Raw genomic sequence first — 20108 nt, forward strand, 5'->3', positions numbered from 1 at the left:
AGAGTCCTCATAGATAGGAATTTGGAGCACAGTTAACCTGCACTGCAGTGATTTCCACAGAGCTGCCTGGGCACTCCAGCATGGTGCAAACACTTCTTTGCCAATGGTAGCAATGAATAACTCACATGTCTCTCTTGGGCAGCTGACACATGAGGATGTAACAAACTGCTGCTGCAAGGAGCAGCACAGCCAAGACTGCAAGAGATGCTAGGAGGTACTTCTTGCTGAATTCCCACTGTCCAGCAGCTGACCCTGGCAGGAGAAAAGAGAATGTGAGAGACAATGTTTGCACTCTGCACAGAGGGATAATCCCACAGTGTGCTTCACATGCCCGAGAATTATTGTCTTCAGAGATTTCTTCCTCTGGCTCTGGTGTCTCAGCATCAGGGACCAAGAGGTTCTCATGGGGAAGAGCCCAGTGTGTGCCGGGTAGCAGCACTGCCCCTGTCTTTTCCTCTGGGCTGCAGGCGCGGGCTGTGTGCTGGGCAGCTGCAATTCATCCATGGAGAGCACTGCAGGGATACAGCAGAAATGCTGCTCTTCTTCCAAGACAGCATTGCCCAAGCACTCACCGGAATATTCCTCAGGCATAGCGAGTTTGCTGGTGTCCTGTATTGGTTGGCTTTCTTCATCTGAGCCTGGGACACTGTCATTTTCTTTCACAGGGAGGGTCTCTTGCACAGTCTCAGAATCTGTCTCTACACAAAACACATTGGACACTTTAACCAGAAGCCACTGCCCCTTACCACAAGCATGGTACCACTACCATGGCCTGGGAATTCTGGCAAGTGGCAGTGAGGAGCCTGCTGTGCCCAAAGACAAGAGGAATCCATAGACGAGGTTTTTGCAATGCAACATGAAATGCAGATCCAAACCACCCAAGACTTAATCAACCAAATGACCCAGAGAAAGAATGCCTTCTGGTTCATACTCATACTTGAGGTCCAGCTTCAACCCATCCCTGAGCCTGAGGTAGGGCAGGGGCAGCCAAGACTGCGTGGGATACCATTTCTGCCTCTGTGCTGTGCTGAGTGTTAGGTGGAAACAAATTCAGCAGAGGCCTTTTGCCAGCATCTGGCTGCCAATGTCTGCACGCAGGAGCTCTGGTCAATAACGGTACATCTGCAGCAGCAGCTGGAGATGTCCGTGGCAATCATCTGGAAGCACAGCTGTGAGCAGATGCTGTGCTGGACCATTTCTATGGCTCACTCCAGGGTGTGGGAAATGGGGTGTCCCTGCAGCAAGACTCTGACTGAGCGCTTCTGGCTGTTCAGGATAAAAAACATCCCTACAGGAACGAAAAGCTCATCTTCCCATGTTGCCGGGTTAAGAAATGGGGCTTCTTCCAAGTCTGTCAGTAGCTCCTCTGCAACATCAGGGAATCCTTCAGTGTGTTCTTCAGGAACCTTGTCATAATTCTTCCCTAAGTTAGATTTAAAAAAGGATGTTACACCTATGAATGTGTATTTCTCATGAATAACCCGGGGAAAAGGAGTGCTCATTCTTCTCAAGGCTGTAGAGTCTTATTACTCACACCTGAGGTACCAGCTTGGAAGCAGCATGGTAACTGCCTCCAGCTCTGGGTCTTGAAGAGCACTCTCTTCGTCCATAACTAAGCACACACCCAAAAGAAGTTGCCATCACATTTACCTCTCTCATGGTCGCACCTCAAATCCTGGATGTGGAAGGTACTGACAGGACACACACAGGTGCTTCTGTATTCTCACAGCTGCAGAGGGGTCTGGCTGCCCTTGGGACACTGAGCTGGCAGCTCTCACATGAAGTGCAAAGCCATGGTGTGCCCACACGACCTGTGGCTAGGTCAGCCCTGGAGCCAGGCCGGGAGGCTGGATTACCAGAGGTGAGCGATGGACAACCAGAGCTGAGTGACGAATAACCGGCTGCCAGTGATGAATAACCAGTGCTAGCGATGGAGAACCGGTGCTGAGGTTCTGGGCTTGAACTGCCCCTTCCCACCTCCTTGCTCTTTAGAACCCTCTGCCCATGCTGCACCCTAAAGCAGCTGCAGCCCCTCACTCCTGCCCTGCTGTGTCTGCCCCAGTGCCCACAGCGTGGTGGCCTCCTGGCTCAGCCAGCCCTAGTCCTGGCCCCGCTGCTGCCAGCCAGGGCTGTGTGCTGGCCCCTGCCTGCCTACCTGCTCCCTGCCCAGCTGTTGGAGCACTCTGGGCATTCTGGGTTTGCAGGGCCAGGAGAAAGAGGAGCAGGAGGCAGTGCCTCAGGGCCATGATCTCCCCTGCTCGCAACATTCTGCTGCTGCTGCTGCAGTGTTGCCGAGAGCGAGCACTGAACAACACAGTGGAGCTTTGGAAGCTCACATCAAACAGAGCTCTGTGACCTCATGACATAGTGGTGTCTCTGAACTCCCCAATTTATGCCCACATTGCCTGTGAATTCTGTATTGAATTTCCTTATTTTACACAGGAATGGAAGGATTAAAACAGAGAAGGTTCGATATATTTTGGGAGCAGCACTCTGCATAGGAATGAAGAGGCACTCATGTCTTATTCCTCACAAATGCACTCATGTCTTATTCCTCACAAATCCCCTAGTCGAAGCCCTCTGTGAAGGCTGCTATAAAAAAAAACAGATGGAAGAGTCTTTCTTTTGTACTATTTTTCTTTTACCGAATTCTGGAAAGTAACCTGCTTTCCCCACTTCTTCTGCTACAGTTTCATGACCTTTGATGGCAGCACTGCTTCCATCCTCCACTCTCATGCAAACATGGGTGTGCAGTGCTTATGCTTCTTTCTCGTTGATTCCCTTGTCACTTCCAATCCCACTTCAAGCTCACTAAAGGAATCCTGAGCCAAGATCCTTTTTCCCTTTGAGGCAGATGTAGCCCATGTGCCAGCATCAGGCCTGGTGTCCTGTAGAGTGACCCACAGTCAAAGCCCCACACTCCTGCTGAGAACACCAGGGTGCCAGGGGTGCACCTCTAGAACCTTCCTGTGTCTGGGTCAATGCAAGTGGCACAAGTAAATACCACACGTGCCCCAGATCCCTCAAGCCCTCCTCCAGAGGCCCTGAGCTCCCTCCTGCTTGTCCTCAGGCACCATGAGGAACTGCCATGGGACACACACAAATGTGCCGGCTGCTGCAGATTACAGCTAACACGGCCTTTTAGCCGAACAGCTCTTGTGGGAAGGAAATATTCAGGCTCTCCAAGGCTCATAAGCAGTCTCCAGCTGACAAGCTGCAGCAACTCGGCCAATGCCGTGCTCTGGAATCAGGCACAGATGGCTGCTCACATTGAAGGCTGCAGCAGATAACGAGCAGAGGGCCGTAGCAGGCTGCAGGGTGTCTTGGTCACATCTCCTAATCAGAAGCCAGGCAGGCTGCCCAGCTGCCTCGGCGTTGGGTCTGAGCGCCACCCCGGGCCCTCCATTGCTGCCCGAGGGGAGGCACCGATGAACACTGCGGTTCTTTGTTCCTAACTGGTCATTCACCCGGGCTCTCCCTTAGCGCACTCCGCGGCATTGTGCTGCTCGGCGGCTCGTCAGCAGCTGTGGGAGCAGTGTCCCCAGAGCAGCTGTGGTGCTGCTGAAGCCGCCTGCCGCGTGTGGCACGGCAGGGAGGCAGCGCTGCCCGCAGCCCGCGGCCTCCTTGCCCCCCGCTGCCGCCATTTCGCAGAGGGGCCGTGAGGGGCGGGCACGGGGCTGTGGGGCTGTGCCGGCCCCGCTTCCCGGGCCGCAGCTCCAGCTGCTCCCGCTGGCTCGGAGCGGCCCCGCTCCGGCCCGAGGCCCGAGGCGCCTGTCCCGGGCCCGACTGGCCGCTGTCGGGCCGCTGCAGGAGAGCTCCCCGGCAGCCGTGTCCCGGCTGCAGAGAACGGCTGCCGGGCCAGTTCGCCTGGGAGCCTGAGCCGAGCATGGCACACGGAGCGGAGCCGAGAAATAGAGACAGAACGGACGGGGACAGGAAACAGAACGGAGAGACAACGAGAGCAAAGGGTGGCAGGGAACGGGAGCAGAGCTGCGGGAAGGGGCAGCGGGGAAAGAGGAAGAGCCGCAGAATGAGCAGGAGGGAGCAGGAGAGAGCGAAGTCTGGGCTAGGGCAGGATGGAGACTCTTGAAGAAGTTTTGGAGGGATAGCAAGATAGGGAGTAGGAGAGAACAGGGATATAGCGATCAGCCACGGGACTTACAACTGGACAGAGCAACACAGAAGGAGAAACCCAGGTGTGTTTTTTGCTGCAGCCCGTTTAATCCAGAGGTGTTTTTCAGCTGCAGTGGCATGTCAGCTCCCTCGAAGCAGCTGAGGCATTTCAGAAATGGCACTGCAGGGCATAACCATGCATATGTCCCACAGCTCTCAGTTCACATGTGCATGTGCAGGACTGCCAGTGTGCATGTCCATATGAGAAGAGTTTGTGAGGCTTGATTCAAGGGCTGAGGCACAGCTCTCTTCTGAAAAGAGCCTTGGGCAGCCCTCTCAGGAGGTGGGTATCTCAGAGGCTGCTGAGAGGCCCATGAGAGACAGCCCAGAGGTGGAGCTGGAGCTGCTGTGGAGAGGAGAGGGACAAGGGTGAGGAGCTCTGTGGTTCCTTGTCACCACTCCAAAGGGAATAGCAGTGTCTTGCGACAGTCTTTAACGCCTGAGGCAGAAGTAGAAGAAACCCTCCAAAAGCCCACAGGGTGCAGAGATGCCTTCAAGCATCTCTCTGGCAATTGCTGCTGGCAATATCCTCCCCACACACTGCAGGCAACAGTCAGCCTCAGAGAGCTGTGCTGCGTTTCTTGGACAGCAGCTTTGCTGCACTCTCGCCTCCAGCTTTGGCTGTAGATGGCCGAGCTGGAGCAGCCATGGGGAAAGGCCTGCAGGCCCACAGTGAATCTGAGTCGTGAGCCCAGGAGAGCAGTTTCCCTGGCGCGTTGGTTTCTTGCAGTTCCCTGCTTTCTGCATCTGAGATGGGCACTCAGTCAATTCTTTCCTTCTGGAAAGCCTCCTTCTTTACAATCCTACATTCCAGTCTTAATCTCCCTGGACCAAAATTTAAGTCCCAAAACAGCAGTTAAGGAGCCACACACAATCTGCAACTGCCACCCTCGCTCAAGCAAAACACCACAGCATGCTTCCTGTGTTTTGTTCCACCTTTGGCTTTCTTCCCATAGCGAGTGGGAAAAGAGTGTCATTTTTATTATAATTGGTGTCTCTGTTATCAAAATACGTTTTAGTAATGTTCATGACTAAGATCACATTCCTTCCCCTCAGTATCTTGCAAAGCCTGGTTCCAGCTTTTTGGTCCTTGATCCTCTTTGAGCTCACTGGGGAGGGGACTGCCGCATCTCCCATGATCTAAGTAACCATCTCTGGTCTCCTTGATATGCTGAACACAGGACAGCCATCCTTCCCAGAACATCTTCCCTCTCGGCCCAGACCTTCCTGATTCGGGGCAACATCCCAAATGAGCTCCTAGAGAAGTTTTTGCATGGCACTCCTCACCACATGTCCTTATTCTGGTGCAGTAAAGCCTTGTTAATGGGCGCTGCTGGGAAAGCAAGCTGAGGCTGGCACAAACAGGTCCTGCACTGCAGTGGTAGTTTCTCAGAGCTCCTGTCCCACCCCCAGCCCTGCTCCAATCTCCCTGCATTCTACCCCAACAGAAACAGCCACTACACACAAGAATTTACTGCTTTTGGAAACAGATTTATTTTTCACAATCATCCACTAATACAAAGTATCACTACCATCATCACTAAAAGTGTCACTATCACTATCACTAAAATAAGCACGGTCCTCTAATACTAAGTATCGCTATCACAATCAATGTCACTAAAAGAATCACTATCACTATCTATCACTATCACTATCTATCACTGTCACTATCACTATCATTAAAAGAATCCTTATTACTATAACTATCACTATCACTGGCAGAATCGCTCTATCACTATCACTACCACTACCACTACCACTATCCCTATCACTATCACCACCACTCTCACTATCACTATCACTAATCTTCATCTTCAAAGATGAAATATTCCTGCTGGTACTGGTTGCAGGGGCACCAGGAGGCTGTGGGCAGAGGAGACTCCAGGGAAATCCAGTGGTCCCGTGAAGTAGCCCCCTCAGCCAGAGCACAGCTGGGACACGTGGTCTGAGGTGACAGGTCTGCTTTCATGTTCTTGTATAGTTGGGCCAGCTCTGCTGCAAAGATCTCAGGAAACAGGCGGCAGCTGTCCCTGAACCCGTTGGCTTGGGGTCCCATGCCGCTTCCTGGACCTTCTCCTGACTCTGTTTCATCTCTAAGCAGGCCACGGCTCTCCCAGGAAGAGTCCCAGTCCTGTCCTGATGCCTCTATGTCTTCCTGGGCTCTCCTGTAAGAACCGATTTTCAAGAAGAGTCCTCATAGATAGGAATTTGGAGCACAGTTAACCTGCACTGCAGTGATTTCCACAGAGCTGCCTGGGCACTCCAGCATGGTGCAAACACTTCTTTGCCAATGGTAGCAATGAATAACTCACATGTCTCTCTTGGGCAGCTGACACATGAGGATGTAACAAACTGCTGCTGCAAGGAGCAGCACAGCCAAGACTGCAAGAGATGCTAGGAGGTACTTCTTGCTGAATTCCCACTGTCCAGCAGCTGACCCTGGCAGGAGAAAAGAGAATGTGAGAGACAATGTTTGCACTCTGCACAGAGGGATAATCCCACAGTGTGCTTCACATGCCCGAGAATTATTGTCTTCAGAGATTTCTTCCTCTGGCTCTGGTGTCTCAGCATCAGGGACCAAGAGGTTCTCATGGGGAAGAGCCCAGTGTGTGCCGGGTAGCAGCACTGCCCCTGTCTTTTCCTCTGGGCTGCAGGCGCGGGCTGTGTGCTGGGCAGCTGCAATTCATCCATGGAGAGCACTGCAGGGATACAGCAGAAATGCTGCTCTTCTTCCAAGACAGCATTGCCCAAGCACTCACCGGAATATTCCTCAGGCATAGCGAGTTTGCTGGTGTCCTGTATTGGTTGGCTTTCTTCATCTGAGCCTGGGACACTGTCATTTTCTTTCACAGGGAGGGTCTCTTGCACAGTCTCAGAATCTGTCTCTACACAAAACACATTGGACACTTTAACCAGAAGCCACTGCCCCTTACCACAAGCATGGTACCACTACCATGGCCTGGGAATTCTGGCAAGTGGCAGTGAGGAGCCTGCTGTGCCCAAAGACAAGAGGAATCCATAGACGAGGTTTTTGCAATGCAACATGAAATGCAGACCCAAACCACCCAAGACTTAATCAACCAAATGACCCAGAGAAAGAATGCCTTCTGGTTCATACTCATACTTGAGGTCCAGCTTCAACCCATCCCTGAGCCTGAGGTAGGGCAGGGGCAGCCAAGACTGCGTGGGATACCATTTCTGCCTCTGTGCTGTGCTGAGTGTTAGGTGGAAACAAATTCAGCAGAGGCCTTTTGCCAGCATCTGGCTGCCAATGTCTGCACGCAGGAGCTCTGGTCAATAACGGTACATCTGCAGCAGCAGCTGGAGATGTCCGTGGCAATCATCTGGAAGCACAGCTGTGAGCAGATGCTGTGCTGGACCATTTCTATGGCTCACTCCAGGGTGTGGGAAATGGGGTGTCCCTGCAGCAAGACTCTGACTGAGCGCTTCTGGCTGTTCAGGATAAAAAACATCCCTACAGGAACGAAAAGCTCATCTTCCCATGTTGCCGGGTTAAGAAATGGGGCTTCTTCCAAGTCTGTCAGTAGCTCCTCTGCAACATCAGGGAATCCTTCAGTGTGTTCTTCAGGAACCTTGTCATAATTCTTCCCTAAGTTAGATTTAAAAAAGGATGTTACACCTATGAATGTGTATTTCTCATGAATAACCCGGGGAAAAGGAGTGCTCATTCTTCTCAAGGCTGTAGAGTCTTATTACTCACACCTGAGGTACCAGCTTGGAAGCAGCATGGTAACTGCCTCCAGCTCTGGGTCTTGAAGAGCACTCTCTTCGTCCATAACTAAGCACACACCCAAAAGAAGTTGCCATCACATTTACCTCTCTCATGGTCGCACCTCAAATCCTGGATGTGGAAGGTACTGACAGGACACACACAGGTGCTTCTGTATTCTCACAGCTGCAGAGGGGTCTGGCTGCCCTTGGGACACTGAGCTGGCAGCTCTCACATGAAGTGCAAAGCCATGGTGTGCCCACACGACCTGTGGCTAGGTCAGCCCTGGAGCCAGGCCGGGAGGCTGGATTACCAGAGGTGAGCGATGGACAACCAGAGCTGAGTGACGAATAACCGGCTGCCAGTGATGAATAACCAGTGCTAGCGATGGAGAACCGGTGCTGAGGTTCTGGGCTTGAACTGCCCCTTCCCACCTCCTTGCTCTTTAGAACCCTCTGCCCATGCTGCACCCTAAAGCAGCTGCAGCCCCTCACTCCTGCCCTGCTGTGTCTGCCCCAGTGCCCACAGCGTGGTGGCCTCCTGGCTCAGCCAGCCCTAGTCCTGGCCCCGCTGCTGCCAGCCAGGGCTGTGTGCTGGCCCCTGCCTGCCTACCTGCTCCCTGCCCAGCTGTCGGAGCACTCTGGGCATTCTGGGTTTGCAGGGCCAGGAGAAAGAGGAGCAGGAGGCAGTGCCTCAGGGCCATGATCTCCCCTGCTCGCAACATTCTGCTGCTGCTGCTGCAGTGTTGCCGAGAGCAAGCACTGAACAACACAGTGGAGCTTTGGAAGCTCACATCAAACAGAGCTCTGTGACCTCATGACATAGTGGTGTCTCTGAACTCCCCAATTTATGCCCACATTGCCTGTGAATTCTGTATTGAATTTCCTTATTTTACACAGGAATGGAAGGATTAAAACAGAGAAGGTTCGATATATTTTGGGAGCAGCACTCTGCATAGGAATGAAGAGGCACTCATGTCTTATTCCTCACAAATGCACTCATGTCTTATTCCTCACAAATCCCCTAGTCGAAGCCCTCTGTGAAGGCTGCTATAAAAAAAAACAGATGGAAGAGTCTTTCTTTTGTACTATTTTTCTTTTACCGAATTCTGGAAAGTAACCTGCTTTCCCCACTTCTTCTGCTACAGTTTCATGACCTTTGATGGCAGCACTGCTTCCATCCTCCACTCTCATGCAAACATGGGTGTGCAGTGCTTATGCTTCTTTCTCGTTGATTCCCTTGTCACTTCCAATCCCACTTCAAGCTCACTAAAGGAATCCTGAGCCAAGATCCTTTTTCCCTTTGAGGCAGATGTAGCCCATGTGCCAGCATCAGGCCTGGTGTCCTGTAGAGTGACCCACAGTCAAAGCCCCACACTCCTGCTGAGAACACCAGGGTGCCAGGGGTGCACCTCTAGAACCTTCCTGTGTCTGGGTCAATGCAAGTGGCACAAGTAAATACCACACGTGCCCCAGATCCCTCAAGCCCTCCTCCAGAGGCCCTGAGCTCCCTCCTGCTTGTCCTCAGGCACCATGAGGAACTGCCATGGGACACACACAAATGTGCCGGCTGCTGCAGATTACAGCTAACACGGCCTTTTAGCCGAACAGCTCTTGTGGGAAGGAAATATTCAGGCTCTCCAAGGCTCATAAGCAGTCTCCAGCTGACAAGCTGCAGCAACTCGGCCAATGCCGTGCTCTGGAATCAGGCACAGATGGCTGCTCACATTGAAGGCTGCAGCAGATAATGAGCAGAGGGCCGTAGCAGGCTGCAGGGTGTCTTGGTCACATCTCCTAATCAGAAGCCAGGCAGGCTGCCCAGCTGCCTCGGCGTTGGGTCTGAGCGCCACCCCGGGCCCTCCATTGCTGCCCGAGGGGAGGCACCGATGAACACTGCGGTTCTTTGTTCCTAACTGGTCATTCACCCGGGCTCTCCCTTAGCGCACTCCGCGGCATTGTGCTGCTCGGCGGCTCGTCAGCAGCTGTGGGAGCAGTGTCCCCAGAGCAGCTGTGGTGCTGCTGAAGCCGCCTGCCGCGTGTGGCACGGCAGGGAGGCAGCGCTGCCCGCAGCCCGCGGCCTCCTTGCCCCCCGCTGCCGCCATTTCGCAGAGGGGCCGTGAGGGGCGGGCACGGGGCTGTGGGGCTGTGCCGGCCCCGCTTCCCGGGCCGCAGCTCCAGCTGCTCCCGCTGGCTCGGAGCGGCCCCGCTCCGGCCCGAGGCCCGAGGCCCGAGGCCCGAGGCGCCTGTCCCGGGCCCGAGTGGCCGCTGTCGGGCCGCTGCAGGAGAGCTCCCCGGCAGCCGTGTCCCGGCTGCAGAGAACGGCTGCCGGGCCAGTTCGCCTGGGAGCCTGAGCCGAGCATGGCACACGGAGCGGAGCCGAGAAATAGAGACAGAACGGACGGGGACAGGAAACAGAACGGAGAGACAACGAGAGCAAAGGGTGGCAGGGAACGGGAGCAGAGCTGCGGGAAGGGGCAGCGGGGAAAGAGGAAGAGCCGCAGAATGAGCAGGAGGGAGCAGGAGAGAGCGAAGTCTGGGCTAGGGCAGGATGGAGACTCTTGAAGAAGTTTTGGAGGGATAGCAAGATAGGGAGTAGGAGAGAACAGGGATATAGCGATCAGCCACGGGACTTACAACTGGACAGAGCAACACAGAAGGAGAAACCCAGGTGTGGTTTTTGCTGCAGCCCGTTTAATCCAGAGGTGTTTTTCAGCTGCAGTGGCATGTCAGCTCCCTCGAAGCAGCTGAGGCATTTCAGAAATGGCACTGCAGGGCATAACCATGCATATGTCCCACAGCTCTCAGTTCACATGTGCATGTGCAGGACTGCCAGTGTGCATGTCCATATGAGAAGAGTTTGTGAGGCTTGATTCAAGGGCTGAGGCACAGCTCTCTTCTGAAAAGAGCCTTGGGCAGCCCTCTCAGGAGGTGGGTATCTCAGAGGCTGCTGAGAGGCCCATGAGAGACAGCCCAGAGGTGGAGCTGGAGCTGCTGTGGAGAGGAGAGAGACAAGGGTGAGGAGCTCTGTGGTTCCTTGCCACCACTCCAAAGGGAATAGCAGTGTCTTGCGACAGTCTTTAACGCCTGAGGCAGAAGTAGAAGAAACCCTCCAAAAGCCCACAGGGTGCAGAGATGCCTTCAAGCATCTCTCTGGCAATTGCTGCTGGCAATATCCTCCCCACACACTGCAGGCAACAGTCAGCCTCAGAGAGCTGTGCTGCGTTTCTTGGACAGCAGCTTTGCTGCACTCTCACCTCCAGCTTTGGCTGTAGATGGCCGAGCTGGAGCAGCCATGGGGAAAGGCCTGCAGGCCCACAGTGAATCTGAGTCGTGAGCCCAGGAGAGCAGTTTCCCTGGCGCGTTGGTTTCTTGCAGTTCCCTGCTTTCTGCATGTGAGACGGGCACTCAGTCAATTCTTTCCTTCTGGAAAGCCTCCTTCTTTACAATCCTACATTCCAGTCTTAATCTCCCTGGACCAAAATTTAAGTCCCAAAACAGCAGTTAAGGAGCCACACACAATCTGCAACTGCCACCCTCGCTCAAGCAAAACACCACAGCATGCTTCCTGTGTTTTGTTCCACCTTTGGCTTTCTTCCCATAGCGAGTGGGAAAAGAGTGTCATTTTTATTATAATTGGTGTCTCTGTTATCAAAATACGTTTTAGTAATGTTCATGACTAAGATCACATTCCTTCCCCTCAGTATCTTGCAAAGCCTGGTTCCAGCTTTTTGGTCCTTGATCCTCTTTGAGCTCACTGGGGAGGGGACTGCCGCATCTCCCATGATCTAAGTAACCATCTCTGGTCTCCTTGACATGCTGAACACAGGACAGCCATCCTTCCCAGAACATCTTCCCTCTCGGCCCAGACCTTCCTGATTCGGGGCAACATCCCAAATGAGCTCCTAGAGAAGTTTTTGCATGGCACTCCTCACCAGCATGTCCTTATTCTGGTGCAGTAAAGCCTTGTTAATGGGCGCTGCTGGGAAAGCAGGCTGAGGCTGGCACAAACAGGTCCTGCACTGCAGTGGTAGTTTCTCAGAGCTCCTGTCCCACCCCCAGCCCTGCTCCAATCTCCCTGCATTCTACCCCAACAGAAACAGCCACTACGCACAAGAATTTACTGCTTTTGGAAACAGATTTATTTTTCACAATTATCCACTAATACAAAGTATCACTACCATCATCACTAAAAGTGTCACTATCACTATCACTAAAATAAGCACGGTCCTCTAATACTAAGTATCGCTATCACAATCAATGTCACTAAAAGAATCACTATCACTATCTATCACTATCACTATCTATCACTGTCACTATCACTATCATTAAAAGAATCCTTATTACTATAACTATCACTATCACTGGCAGAATCGCTCTATCACTATCACTATCACTACCACTACCACTATCACTATCCCTATCACTATCACCACCACTCTCACTATCACTATCACTAATCTTCATCTTCAAAGATGAAATATTCCTGCTGGTACTGGTTGCAGGGGCACCAGGAGGCTGTGGGCAGAGGAGACTCCAGGGAAATCCAGTGGTCCCGTGAAGTAGCCCCCTCAGCCAGAGCACAGCTGGGACACGTGGTCTGAGGTGACAGGTCTGCTTTCATGTTCTTGTATAGTTGGGCCAGCTCTGCTGCAAAGATCTCAGGAAACAGGCGGCAGCTGTCCCTGAACCCGTTGGCTTGGGGTCCCATGCCGCTTCCTGGACCTTCTCCTGACTCTGTTTCATCTCTAAGCAGGCCACGGCTCTCCCAGGAAGAGTCCCAGTCCTGTCCTGATGCCTCTATGTCTTCCTGGGCTCTCCTGTAAGAACCGATTTTCAAGAAGAGTCCTCATAGATAGGAATTTGGAGCACAGTTAACCTGCACTGCAGTGATTTCCACAGAGCTGCCTGGGCACTCCAGCATGGTGCAAACACTTCTTTGCCAATGGTAGCAATGAATAACTCACATGTCTCTCTTGGGCAGCTGACACATGAGGATGTAACAAACTGCTGCTGCAAGGAGCAGCACAGCCAAGACTGCAAGAGATGCTAGGAGGTACTTCTTGCTGAATTCCCACTGTCCAGCAGCTGACCCTGGCAGGAGAAAAGAGAATGTGAGAGACAATGTTTGCACTCTGCACAGAGGGATAATCCCACAGTGTGCTTCACATGCCCGAGAATTATTGTCTTCAGAGATTTCTTCCTCTGGCTCTGGTGTCTCAGCATCAGGGACCAAGAGGTTCTCATGGGGAAGAGCCCAGTGTGTGCCGGGTAGCAGCACTGCCCCTGTCTTTTCCTCTGGGCTGCAGGCGCGGGCTGTGTGCTGGGCAGCTGCAATTCATCCATGGAGAGCACTGCAGGGATACAGCAGAAATGCTGCTCTTCTTCCAAGACAGCATTGCCCAAGCACTCACCGGAATATTCCTCAGGCATAGCGAGTTTGCTGGTGTCCTGTATTGGTTGGCTTTCTTCATCTGAGCCTGGGACACTGTCATTTTCTTTCACAGGGAGGGTCTCTTGCACAGTCTCAGAATCTGTCTCTACACAAAACACATTGGACACTTTAACCAGAAGCCACTGCCCCTTACCACAAGCATGGTACCACTACCATGGCCTGGGAATTCTGGCAAGTGGCAGTGAGGAGCCTGCTGTGCCCAAAGACAAGAGGAATCCATAGACGAGGTTTTTGCAATGCAACATGAAATGCAGATCCAAACCACCCAAGACTTAATCAACCAAATGACCCAGAGAAAGAATGCCTTCTGGTTCATACTCATACTTGAGGTCCAGCTTCAACCCATCCCTGAGCCTGAGGTAGGGCAGGGGCAGCCAAGACTGCGTGGGATACCATTTCTGCCTCTGTGCTGTGCTGAGTGTTAGGTGGAAACAAATTCAGCAGAGGCCTTTTGCCAGCATCTGGCTGCCAATGTCTGCACGCAGGAGCTCTGGTCAATAACGGTACATCTGCAGCAGCAGCTGGAGATGTCCGTGGCAATCATCTGGAAGCACAGCTGTGAGCAGATGCTGTGCTGGACCATCTCCATGGCTCACTCCAGGGTGTGGGAAATGGGGTGTCCCTGCAGCAAGACTCTGACTGAGCGCTTCTGGCTGTTCAGGATAAAAAACATCCCTACAGGAACGAAAAGCTCATCTTCCCATGTTGCCGGGTTAAGAAATGGGGCTTCTTCCAAGTCTGTCAGTAGCTCCTCTGCAACATCAGGGAATCCTTCAGTGTGTTCTTCAGGAACCTTGTCATAATTCTTCCCTAAGTTAGATTTAAAAAAGGATGTTACACCTATGAATGTGTATTTCTCATGAATAACCCGGGGAAAAGGAGTGCTCATTCTTCTCAAGGCTGTAGAGTCTTATTACTCACACCTGAGGTACCAGCTTGGAAGCAGCATGGTAACTGCCTCCAGCTCTGGGTCTTGAAGAGCACTCTCTTCGTCCATAACTAAGCACACACCCAAAAGAAGTTGCCATCACATTTACCTCTCTCATGGTCGCACCTCAAATCCTGGATGTGGAAGGTACTGACAGGACACACACAGGTGCTTCTGTATTCTCACAGCTGCAGAGGGGTCTGGCTGCCCTTGGGACACTGAGCTGGCAGCTCTCACATGAAGTGCAAAGCCATGGTGTGCCCACACGACCTGTGGCTAGGTCAGCCCTGGAGCCAGGCCGGGAGGCTGGATTACCAGAGGTGAGCGATGGACAACCAGAGCTGAGTGACGAATAACCGGCTGCCAGTGATGAATAACCAGTGCTAGCGATGGAGAACCGGTGCTGAGGTTCTGGGCTTGAACTGCCCCTTCCCACCTCCTTGCTCTTTAGAACCCTCTGCCCATGCTGCACCCTAAAGCAGCTGCAGCCCCTCACTCCTGCCCTGCTGTGTCTGCCCCAGTGCCCACAGCGTGGTGGCCTCCTGGCTCAGCCAGCCCTAGTCCTGGCCCCGCTGCTGCCAGCCAGGGCTGTGTGCTGGCCCCTGCCTGCCTACCTGCTCCCTGCCCAGCTGTCGGAGCACTCTGGGCATTCTGGGTTTGCAGGGCCAGGAGAAAGAGGAGCAGGAGGCAGTGCCTCAGGGCCATGATCTCCCCTGCTCGCAACATTCTGCTGCTGCTGCTGCAGTGTTGCCGAGAGCGAGCACTGAACAACACAGTGGAGCTTTGGAAGCTCACATCAAACAGAGCTCTGTGACCTCATGACATAGTGGTGTCTCTGAACTCCCCAATTTATGCCCACATTGCCTGTGAATTCTGTATTGAATTTCCTTATTTTACACAGGAATGGAAGGATTAAAACAGAGAAGGTTCGATATATTTTGGGAGCAGCACTCTGCATAGGAATGAAGAGGCACTCATGTCTTATTCCTCACAAATGCACTCATGTCTTATTCCTCACAAATCCCCTAGTCGAAGCCCTCTGTGAAGGCTGCTATAAAAAAAAACAGATGGAAGAGTCTTTCTTTTGTACTATTTTTCTTTTACCGAATTCTGGAAAGTAACCTGCTTTCCCCACTTCTTCTGCTACAGTTTCATGACCTTTGATGGCAGCACTGCTTCCATCCTCCACTCTCATGCAAACATGGGTGTGCAGTGCTTATGCTTCTTTCTCGTTGATTCCCTTGTCACTTCCAATCCCACTTCAAGCTCACTAAAGGAATCCTGAGCCAAGATCCTTTTTCCCTTTGAGGCAGATGTAGCCCATGTGCCAGCATCAGGCCTGGTGTCCTGTAGAGTGACCCACAGTCAAAGCCCCACACTCCTGCTGAGAACACCAGGGTGCCAGGGGTGCACCTCTAGAACCTTCCTGTGTCTGGGTCAATGCAAGTGGCACAAGTAAATACCACACGTGCCCCAGATCCCTCAAGCCCTCCTCCAGAGGCCCTGAGCTCCCTCCTGCTTGTCCTCAGGCACCATGAGGAACTGCCATGGGACACACACAAATGTGCCGGCTGCTGCAGATTACAGCTAACACGGCCTTTTAGCCGAACAGCTCTTGTGGGAAGGAAATATTCAGGCTCTCCAAGGCTCATAAGCAGTCTCCAGCTGACAAGCTGCAGCAACTCGGCCAATGCCGTGCTCTGGAATCAGGCACAGATGGCTGCTCACATTGAAGGCTGCAGCAGATAATGAGCAGAGGGCCGTAGCAGGCTGCAGGGTGTCTTGGTCACATCTCCTAATCAGAAGCCAGGCAGGCTGCCCAGCTGCCTCGGCGTTGGGTCTGAGCGCCACCCCGGGCCCTCCATTGCTGCCCGAGGGGAGGCACCGATGAACACTGCGGTTCTTTGTTCCTAACTGGTCATTCACCCGGGCTCTCCCTTAGCGCACTCCGCGGCATTGTGCTGCTCGGCGGCTCGTCAGCAGCTGTGGGAGCAGTGTCCCCAGAGCAGCTGTGGTGCTGCTGAAGCCGCCTGCCGCGTGTGGCACGGCAGGGAGGCAGCGCTGCCCGCAGCCCGCGGCCTCCTTGCCCCCCGCTGCCGCCATTTCGCAGAGGGGCCGTGAGGGGCGGGCACGGGGCTGTGGGGCTGTGCCGGCCCCGCTTCCCGGGCCGCAGCTCCAGCTGCTCCCGCTGGCTCGGAGCGGCCCCGCTCCGGCCCGAGGCCCGAGGCCCGAGGCCCGAGGCGCCTGTCCCGGGCCCGAGTGGCCGCTGTCGGGCCGCTGCAGGAGAGCTCCCCGGCAGCCGTGTCCCGGCTGCAGAGAACGGCTGCCGGGCCAGTTCGCCTGGGAGCCTGAGCCGAGCATGGCACACGGAGCGGAGCCGAGAAATAGAGACAGAACGGACGGGGACAGGAAACAGAACGGAGAGACAACGAGAGCAAAGGGTGGCAGGGAACGGGAGCAGAGCTGCGGGAAGGGGCAGCGGGGAAAGAGGAAGAGCCGCAGAATGAGCAGGAGGGAGCAGGAGAGAGCGAAGTCTGGGCTAGGGCAGGATGGAGACTCTTGAAGAAGTTTTGGAGGGATAGCAAGATAGGGAGTAGGAGAGAACAGGGATATAGCGATCAGCCACGGGACTTACAACTGGACAGAGCAACACAGAAGGAGAAACCCAGGTGTGGTTTTTGCTGCAGCCCGTTTAATCCAGAGGTGTTTTTCAGCTGCAGTGGCATGTCAGCTCCCTCGAAGCAGCTGAGGCATTTCAGAAATGGCACTGCAGGGCATAACCATGCATATGTCCCACAGCTCTCAGTTCACATGTGCATGTGCAGGACTGCCAGTGTGCATGTCCATATGAGAAGAGTTTGTGAGGCTTGATTCAAGGGCTGAGGCACAGCTCTCTTCTGAAAAGAGCCTTGGGCAGCCCTCTCAGGAGGTGGGTATCTCAGAGGCTGCTGAGAGGCCCATGAGAGACAGCCCAGAGGTGGAGCTGGAGCTGCTGTGGAGAGGAGAGAGACAAGGGTGAGGAGCTCTGTGGTTCCTTGCCACCACTCCAAAGGGAATAGCAGTGTCTTGCGACAGTCTTTAACGCCTGAGGCAGAAGTAGAAGAAACCCTCCAAAAGCCCACAGGGTGCAGAGATGCCTTCAAGCATCTCTCTGGCAATTGCTGCTGGCAATATCCTCCCCACACACTGCAGGCAACAGTCAGCCTCAGAGAGCTGTGCTGCGTTTCTTGGACAGCAGCTTTGCTGCACTCTCACCTCCAGCTTTGGCTGTAGATGGCCGAGCTGGAGCAGCCATGGGGAAAGGCCTGCAGGCCCACAGTGAATCTGAGTCGTGAGCCCAGGAGAGCAGTTTCCCTGGCGCGTTGGTTTCTTGCAGTTCCCTGCTTTCTGCATGTGAGACGGGCACTCAGTCAATTCTTTCCTTCTGGAAAGCCTCCTTCTTTACAATCCTACATTCCAGTCTTAATCTCCCTGGACCAAAATTTAAGTCCCAAAACAGCAGTTAAGGAGCCACACACAATCTGCAACTGCCACCCTCGCTCAAGCAAAACACCACAGCATGCTTCCTGTGTTTTGTTCCACCTTTGGCTTTCTTCCCATAGCGAGTGGGAAAAGAGTGTCATTTTTATTATAATTGGTGTCTCTGTTATCAAAATACGTTTTAGTAATGTTCATGACTAAGATCACATTCCTTCCCCTCAGTATCTTGCAAAGCCTGGTTCCAGCTTTTTGGTCCTTGATCCTCTTTGAGCTCACTGGGGAGGGGACTGCCGCATCTCCCATGATCTAAGTAACCATCTCTGGTCTCCTTGACATGCTGAACACAGGACAGCCATCCTTCCCAGAACATCTTCCCTCTCGGCCCAGACCTTCCTGATTCGGGGCAACATCCCAAATGAGCTCCTAGAGAAGTTTTTGCATGGCACTCCTCACCAGCATGTCCTTATTCTGGTGCAGTAAAGCCTTGTTAATGGGCGCTGCTGGGAAAGCAGGCTGAGGCTGGCACAAACAGGTCCTGCACTGCAGTGGTAGTTTCTCAGAGCTCCTGTCCCACCCCCAGCCCTGCTCCAATCTCCCTGCATTCTACCCCAACAGAAACAGCCACTACACACAAGAATTTACTGCTTTTGGAAACAGATTTATTTTTCACAATTATCCACTAATACAAAGTATCACTACCATCATCACTAAAAGTGTCACTATCACTATCACTAAAATAAGCACGGTCCTCTAATACTAAGTATCGCTATCACAATCAATGTCACTAAAAGAATCACTATCACTATCTATCACTATCACTATCTATCACTGTCACTATCACTATCATTAAAAGAATCCTTATTACTATAACTATCACTATCACTGGCAGAATCGCTCTATCACTATCACTATCACTACCACTACCACTATCACTATCCCTATCACTATCACCACCACTCTCACTATCACTATCACTAATCTTCATCTTCAAAGATGAAATATTCCTGCTGGTACTGGTTGCAGGGGCACCAGGAGGCTGTGGGCAGAGGAGACTCCAGGGAAATCCAGTGGTCCCGTGAAGTAGCCCCCTCAGCCAGAGCACAGCTGGGACACGTGGTCTGAGGTGACAGGTCTGCTTTCATGTTCTTGTATAGTTGGGCCAGCTCTGCTGCAAAGATCTCAGGAAACAGGCGGCAGCTGTCCCTGAACCCGTTGGCTTGGGGTCCCATGCCGCTTCCTGGACCTTCTCCTGACTCTGTTTCATCTCTAAGCAGGCCACGGCTCTCCCAGGAAGAGTCCCAGTCCTGTCCTGATGCCTCTATGTCTTCCTGGGCTCTCCTGTAAGAACCGATTTTCAAGAAGAGTCCTCATAGATAGGAATTTGGAGCACAGTTAACCTGCACTGCAGTGATTTCCACAGAGCTGCCTGGGCACTCCAGCATGGTGCAAACACTTCTTTGCCAATGGTAGCAATGAATAACTCACATGTCTCTCTTGGGCAGCTGACACATGAGGATGTAACAAACTGCTGCTGCAAGGAGCAGCACAGCCAAGACTGCAAGAGATGCTAGGAGGTACTTCTTGCTGAATTCCCACTGTCCAGCAGCTGACCCTGGCAGGAGAAAAGAGAATGTGAGAGACAATGTTTGCACTCTGCACAGAGGGATAATCCCACAGTGTGCTTCACATGCCCGAGAATTATTGTCTTCAGAGATTTCTTCCTCTGGCTCTGGTGTCTCAGCATCAGGGACCAAGAGGTTCTCATGGGGAAGAGCCCAGTGTGTGCCGGGTAGCAGCACTGCCCCTGTCTTTTCCTCTGGGCTGCAGGCGCGGGCTGTGTGCTGGGCAGCTGCAATTCATCCATGGAGAGCACTGCAGGGATACAGCAGAAATGCTGCTCTTCTTCCAAGACAGCATTGCCCAAGCACTCACCGGAATATTCCTCAGGCATAGCGAGTTTGCTGGTGTCCTGTATTGGTTGGCTTTCTTCATCTGAGCCTGGGACACTGTCATTTTCTTTCACAGGGAGGGTCTCTTGCACAGTCTCAGAATCTGTCTCTACACAAAACACATTGGACACTTTAACCAGAAGCCACTGCCCCTTACCACAAGCATGGTACCACTACCATGGCCTGGGAATTCTGGCAAGTGGCAGTGAGGAGCCTGCTGTGCCCAAAGACAAGAGGAATCCATAGACGAGGTTTTTGCAATGCAACATGAAATGCAGATCCAAACCACCCAAGACTTAATCAACCAAATGACCCAGAGAAAGAATGCCTTCTGGTTCATACTCATACTTGAGGTCCAGCTTCAACCCATCCCTGAGCCTGAGGTAGGGCAGGGGCA

The sequence above is a fragment of the Melospiza melodia genome, chromosome Z (genome assembly GCF_035770615.1).
Source record: "Melospiza melodia melodia isolate bMelMel2 chromosome Z, bMelMel2.pri, whole genome shotgun sequence".
NCBI lineage: Eukaryota > Metazoa > Chordata > Aves > Passeriformes > Passerellidae > Melospiza > Melospiza melodia.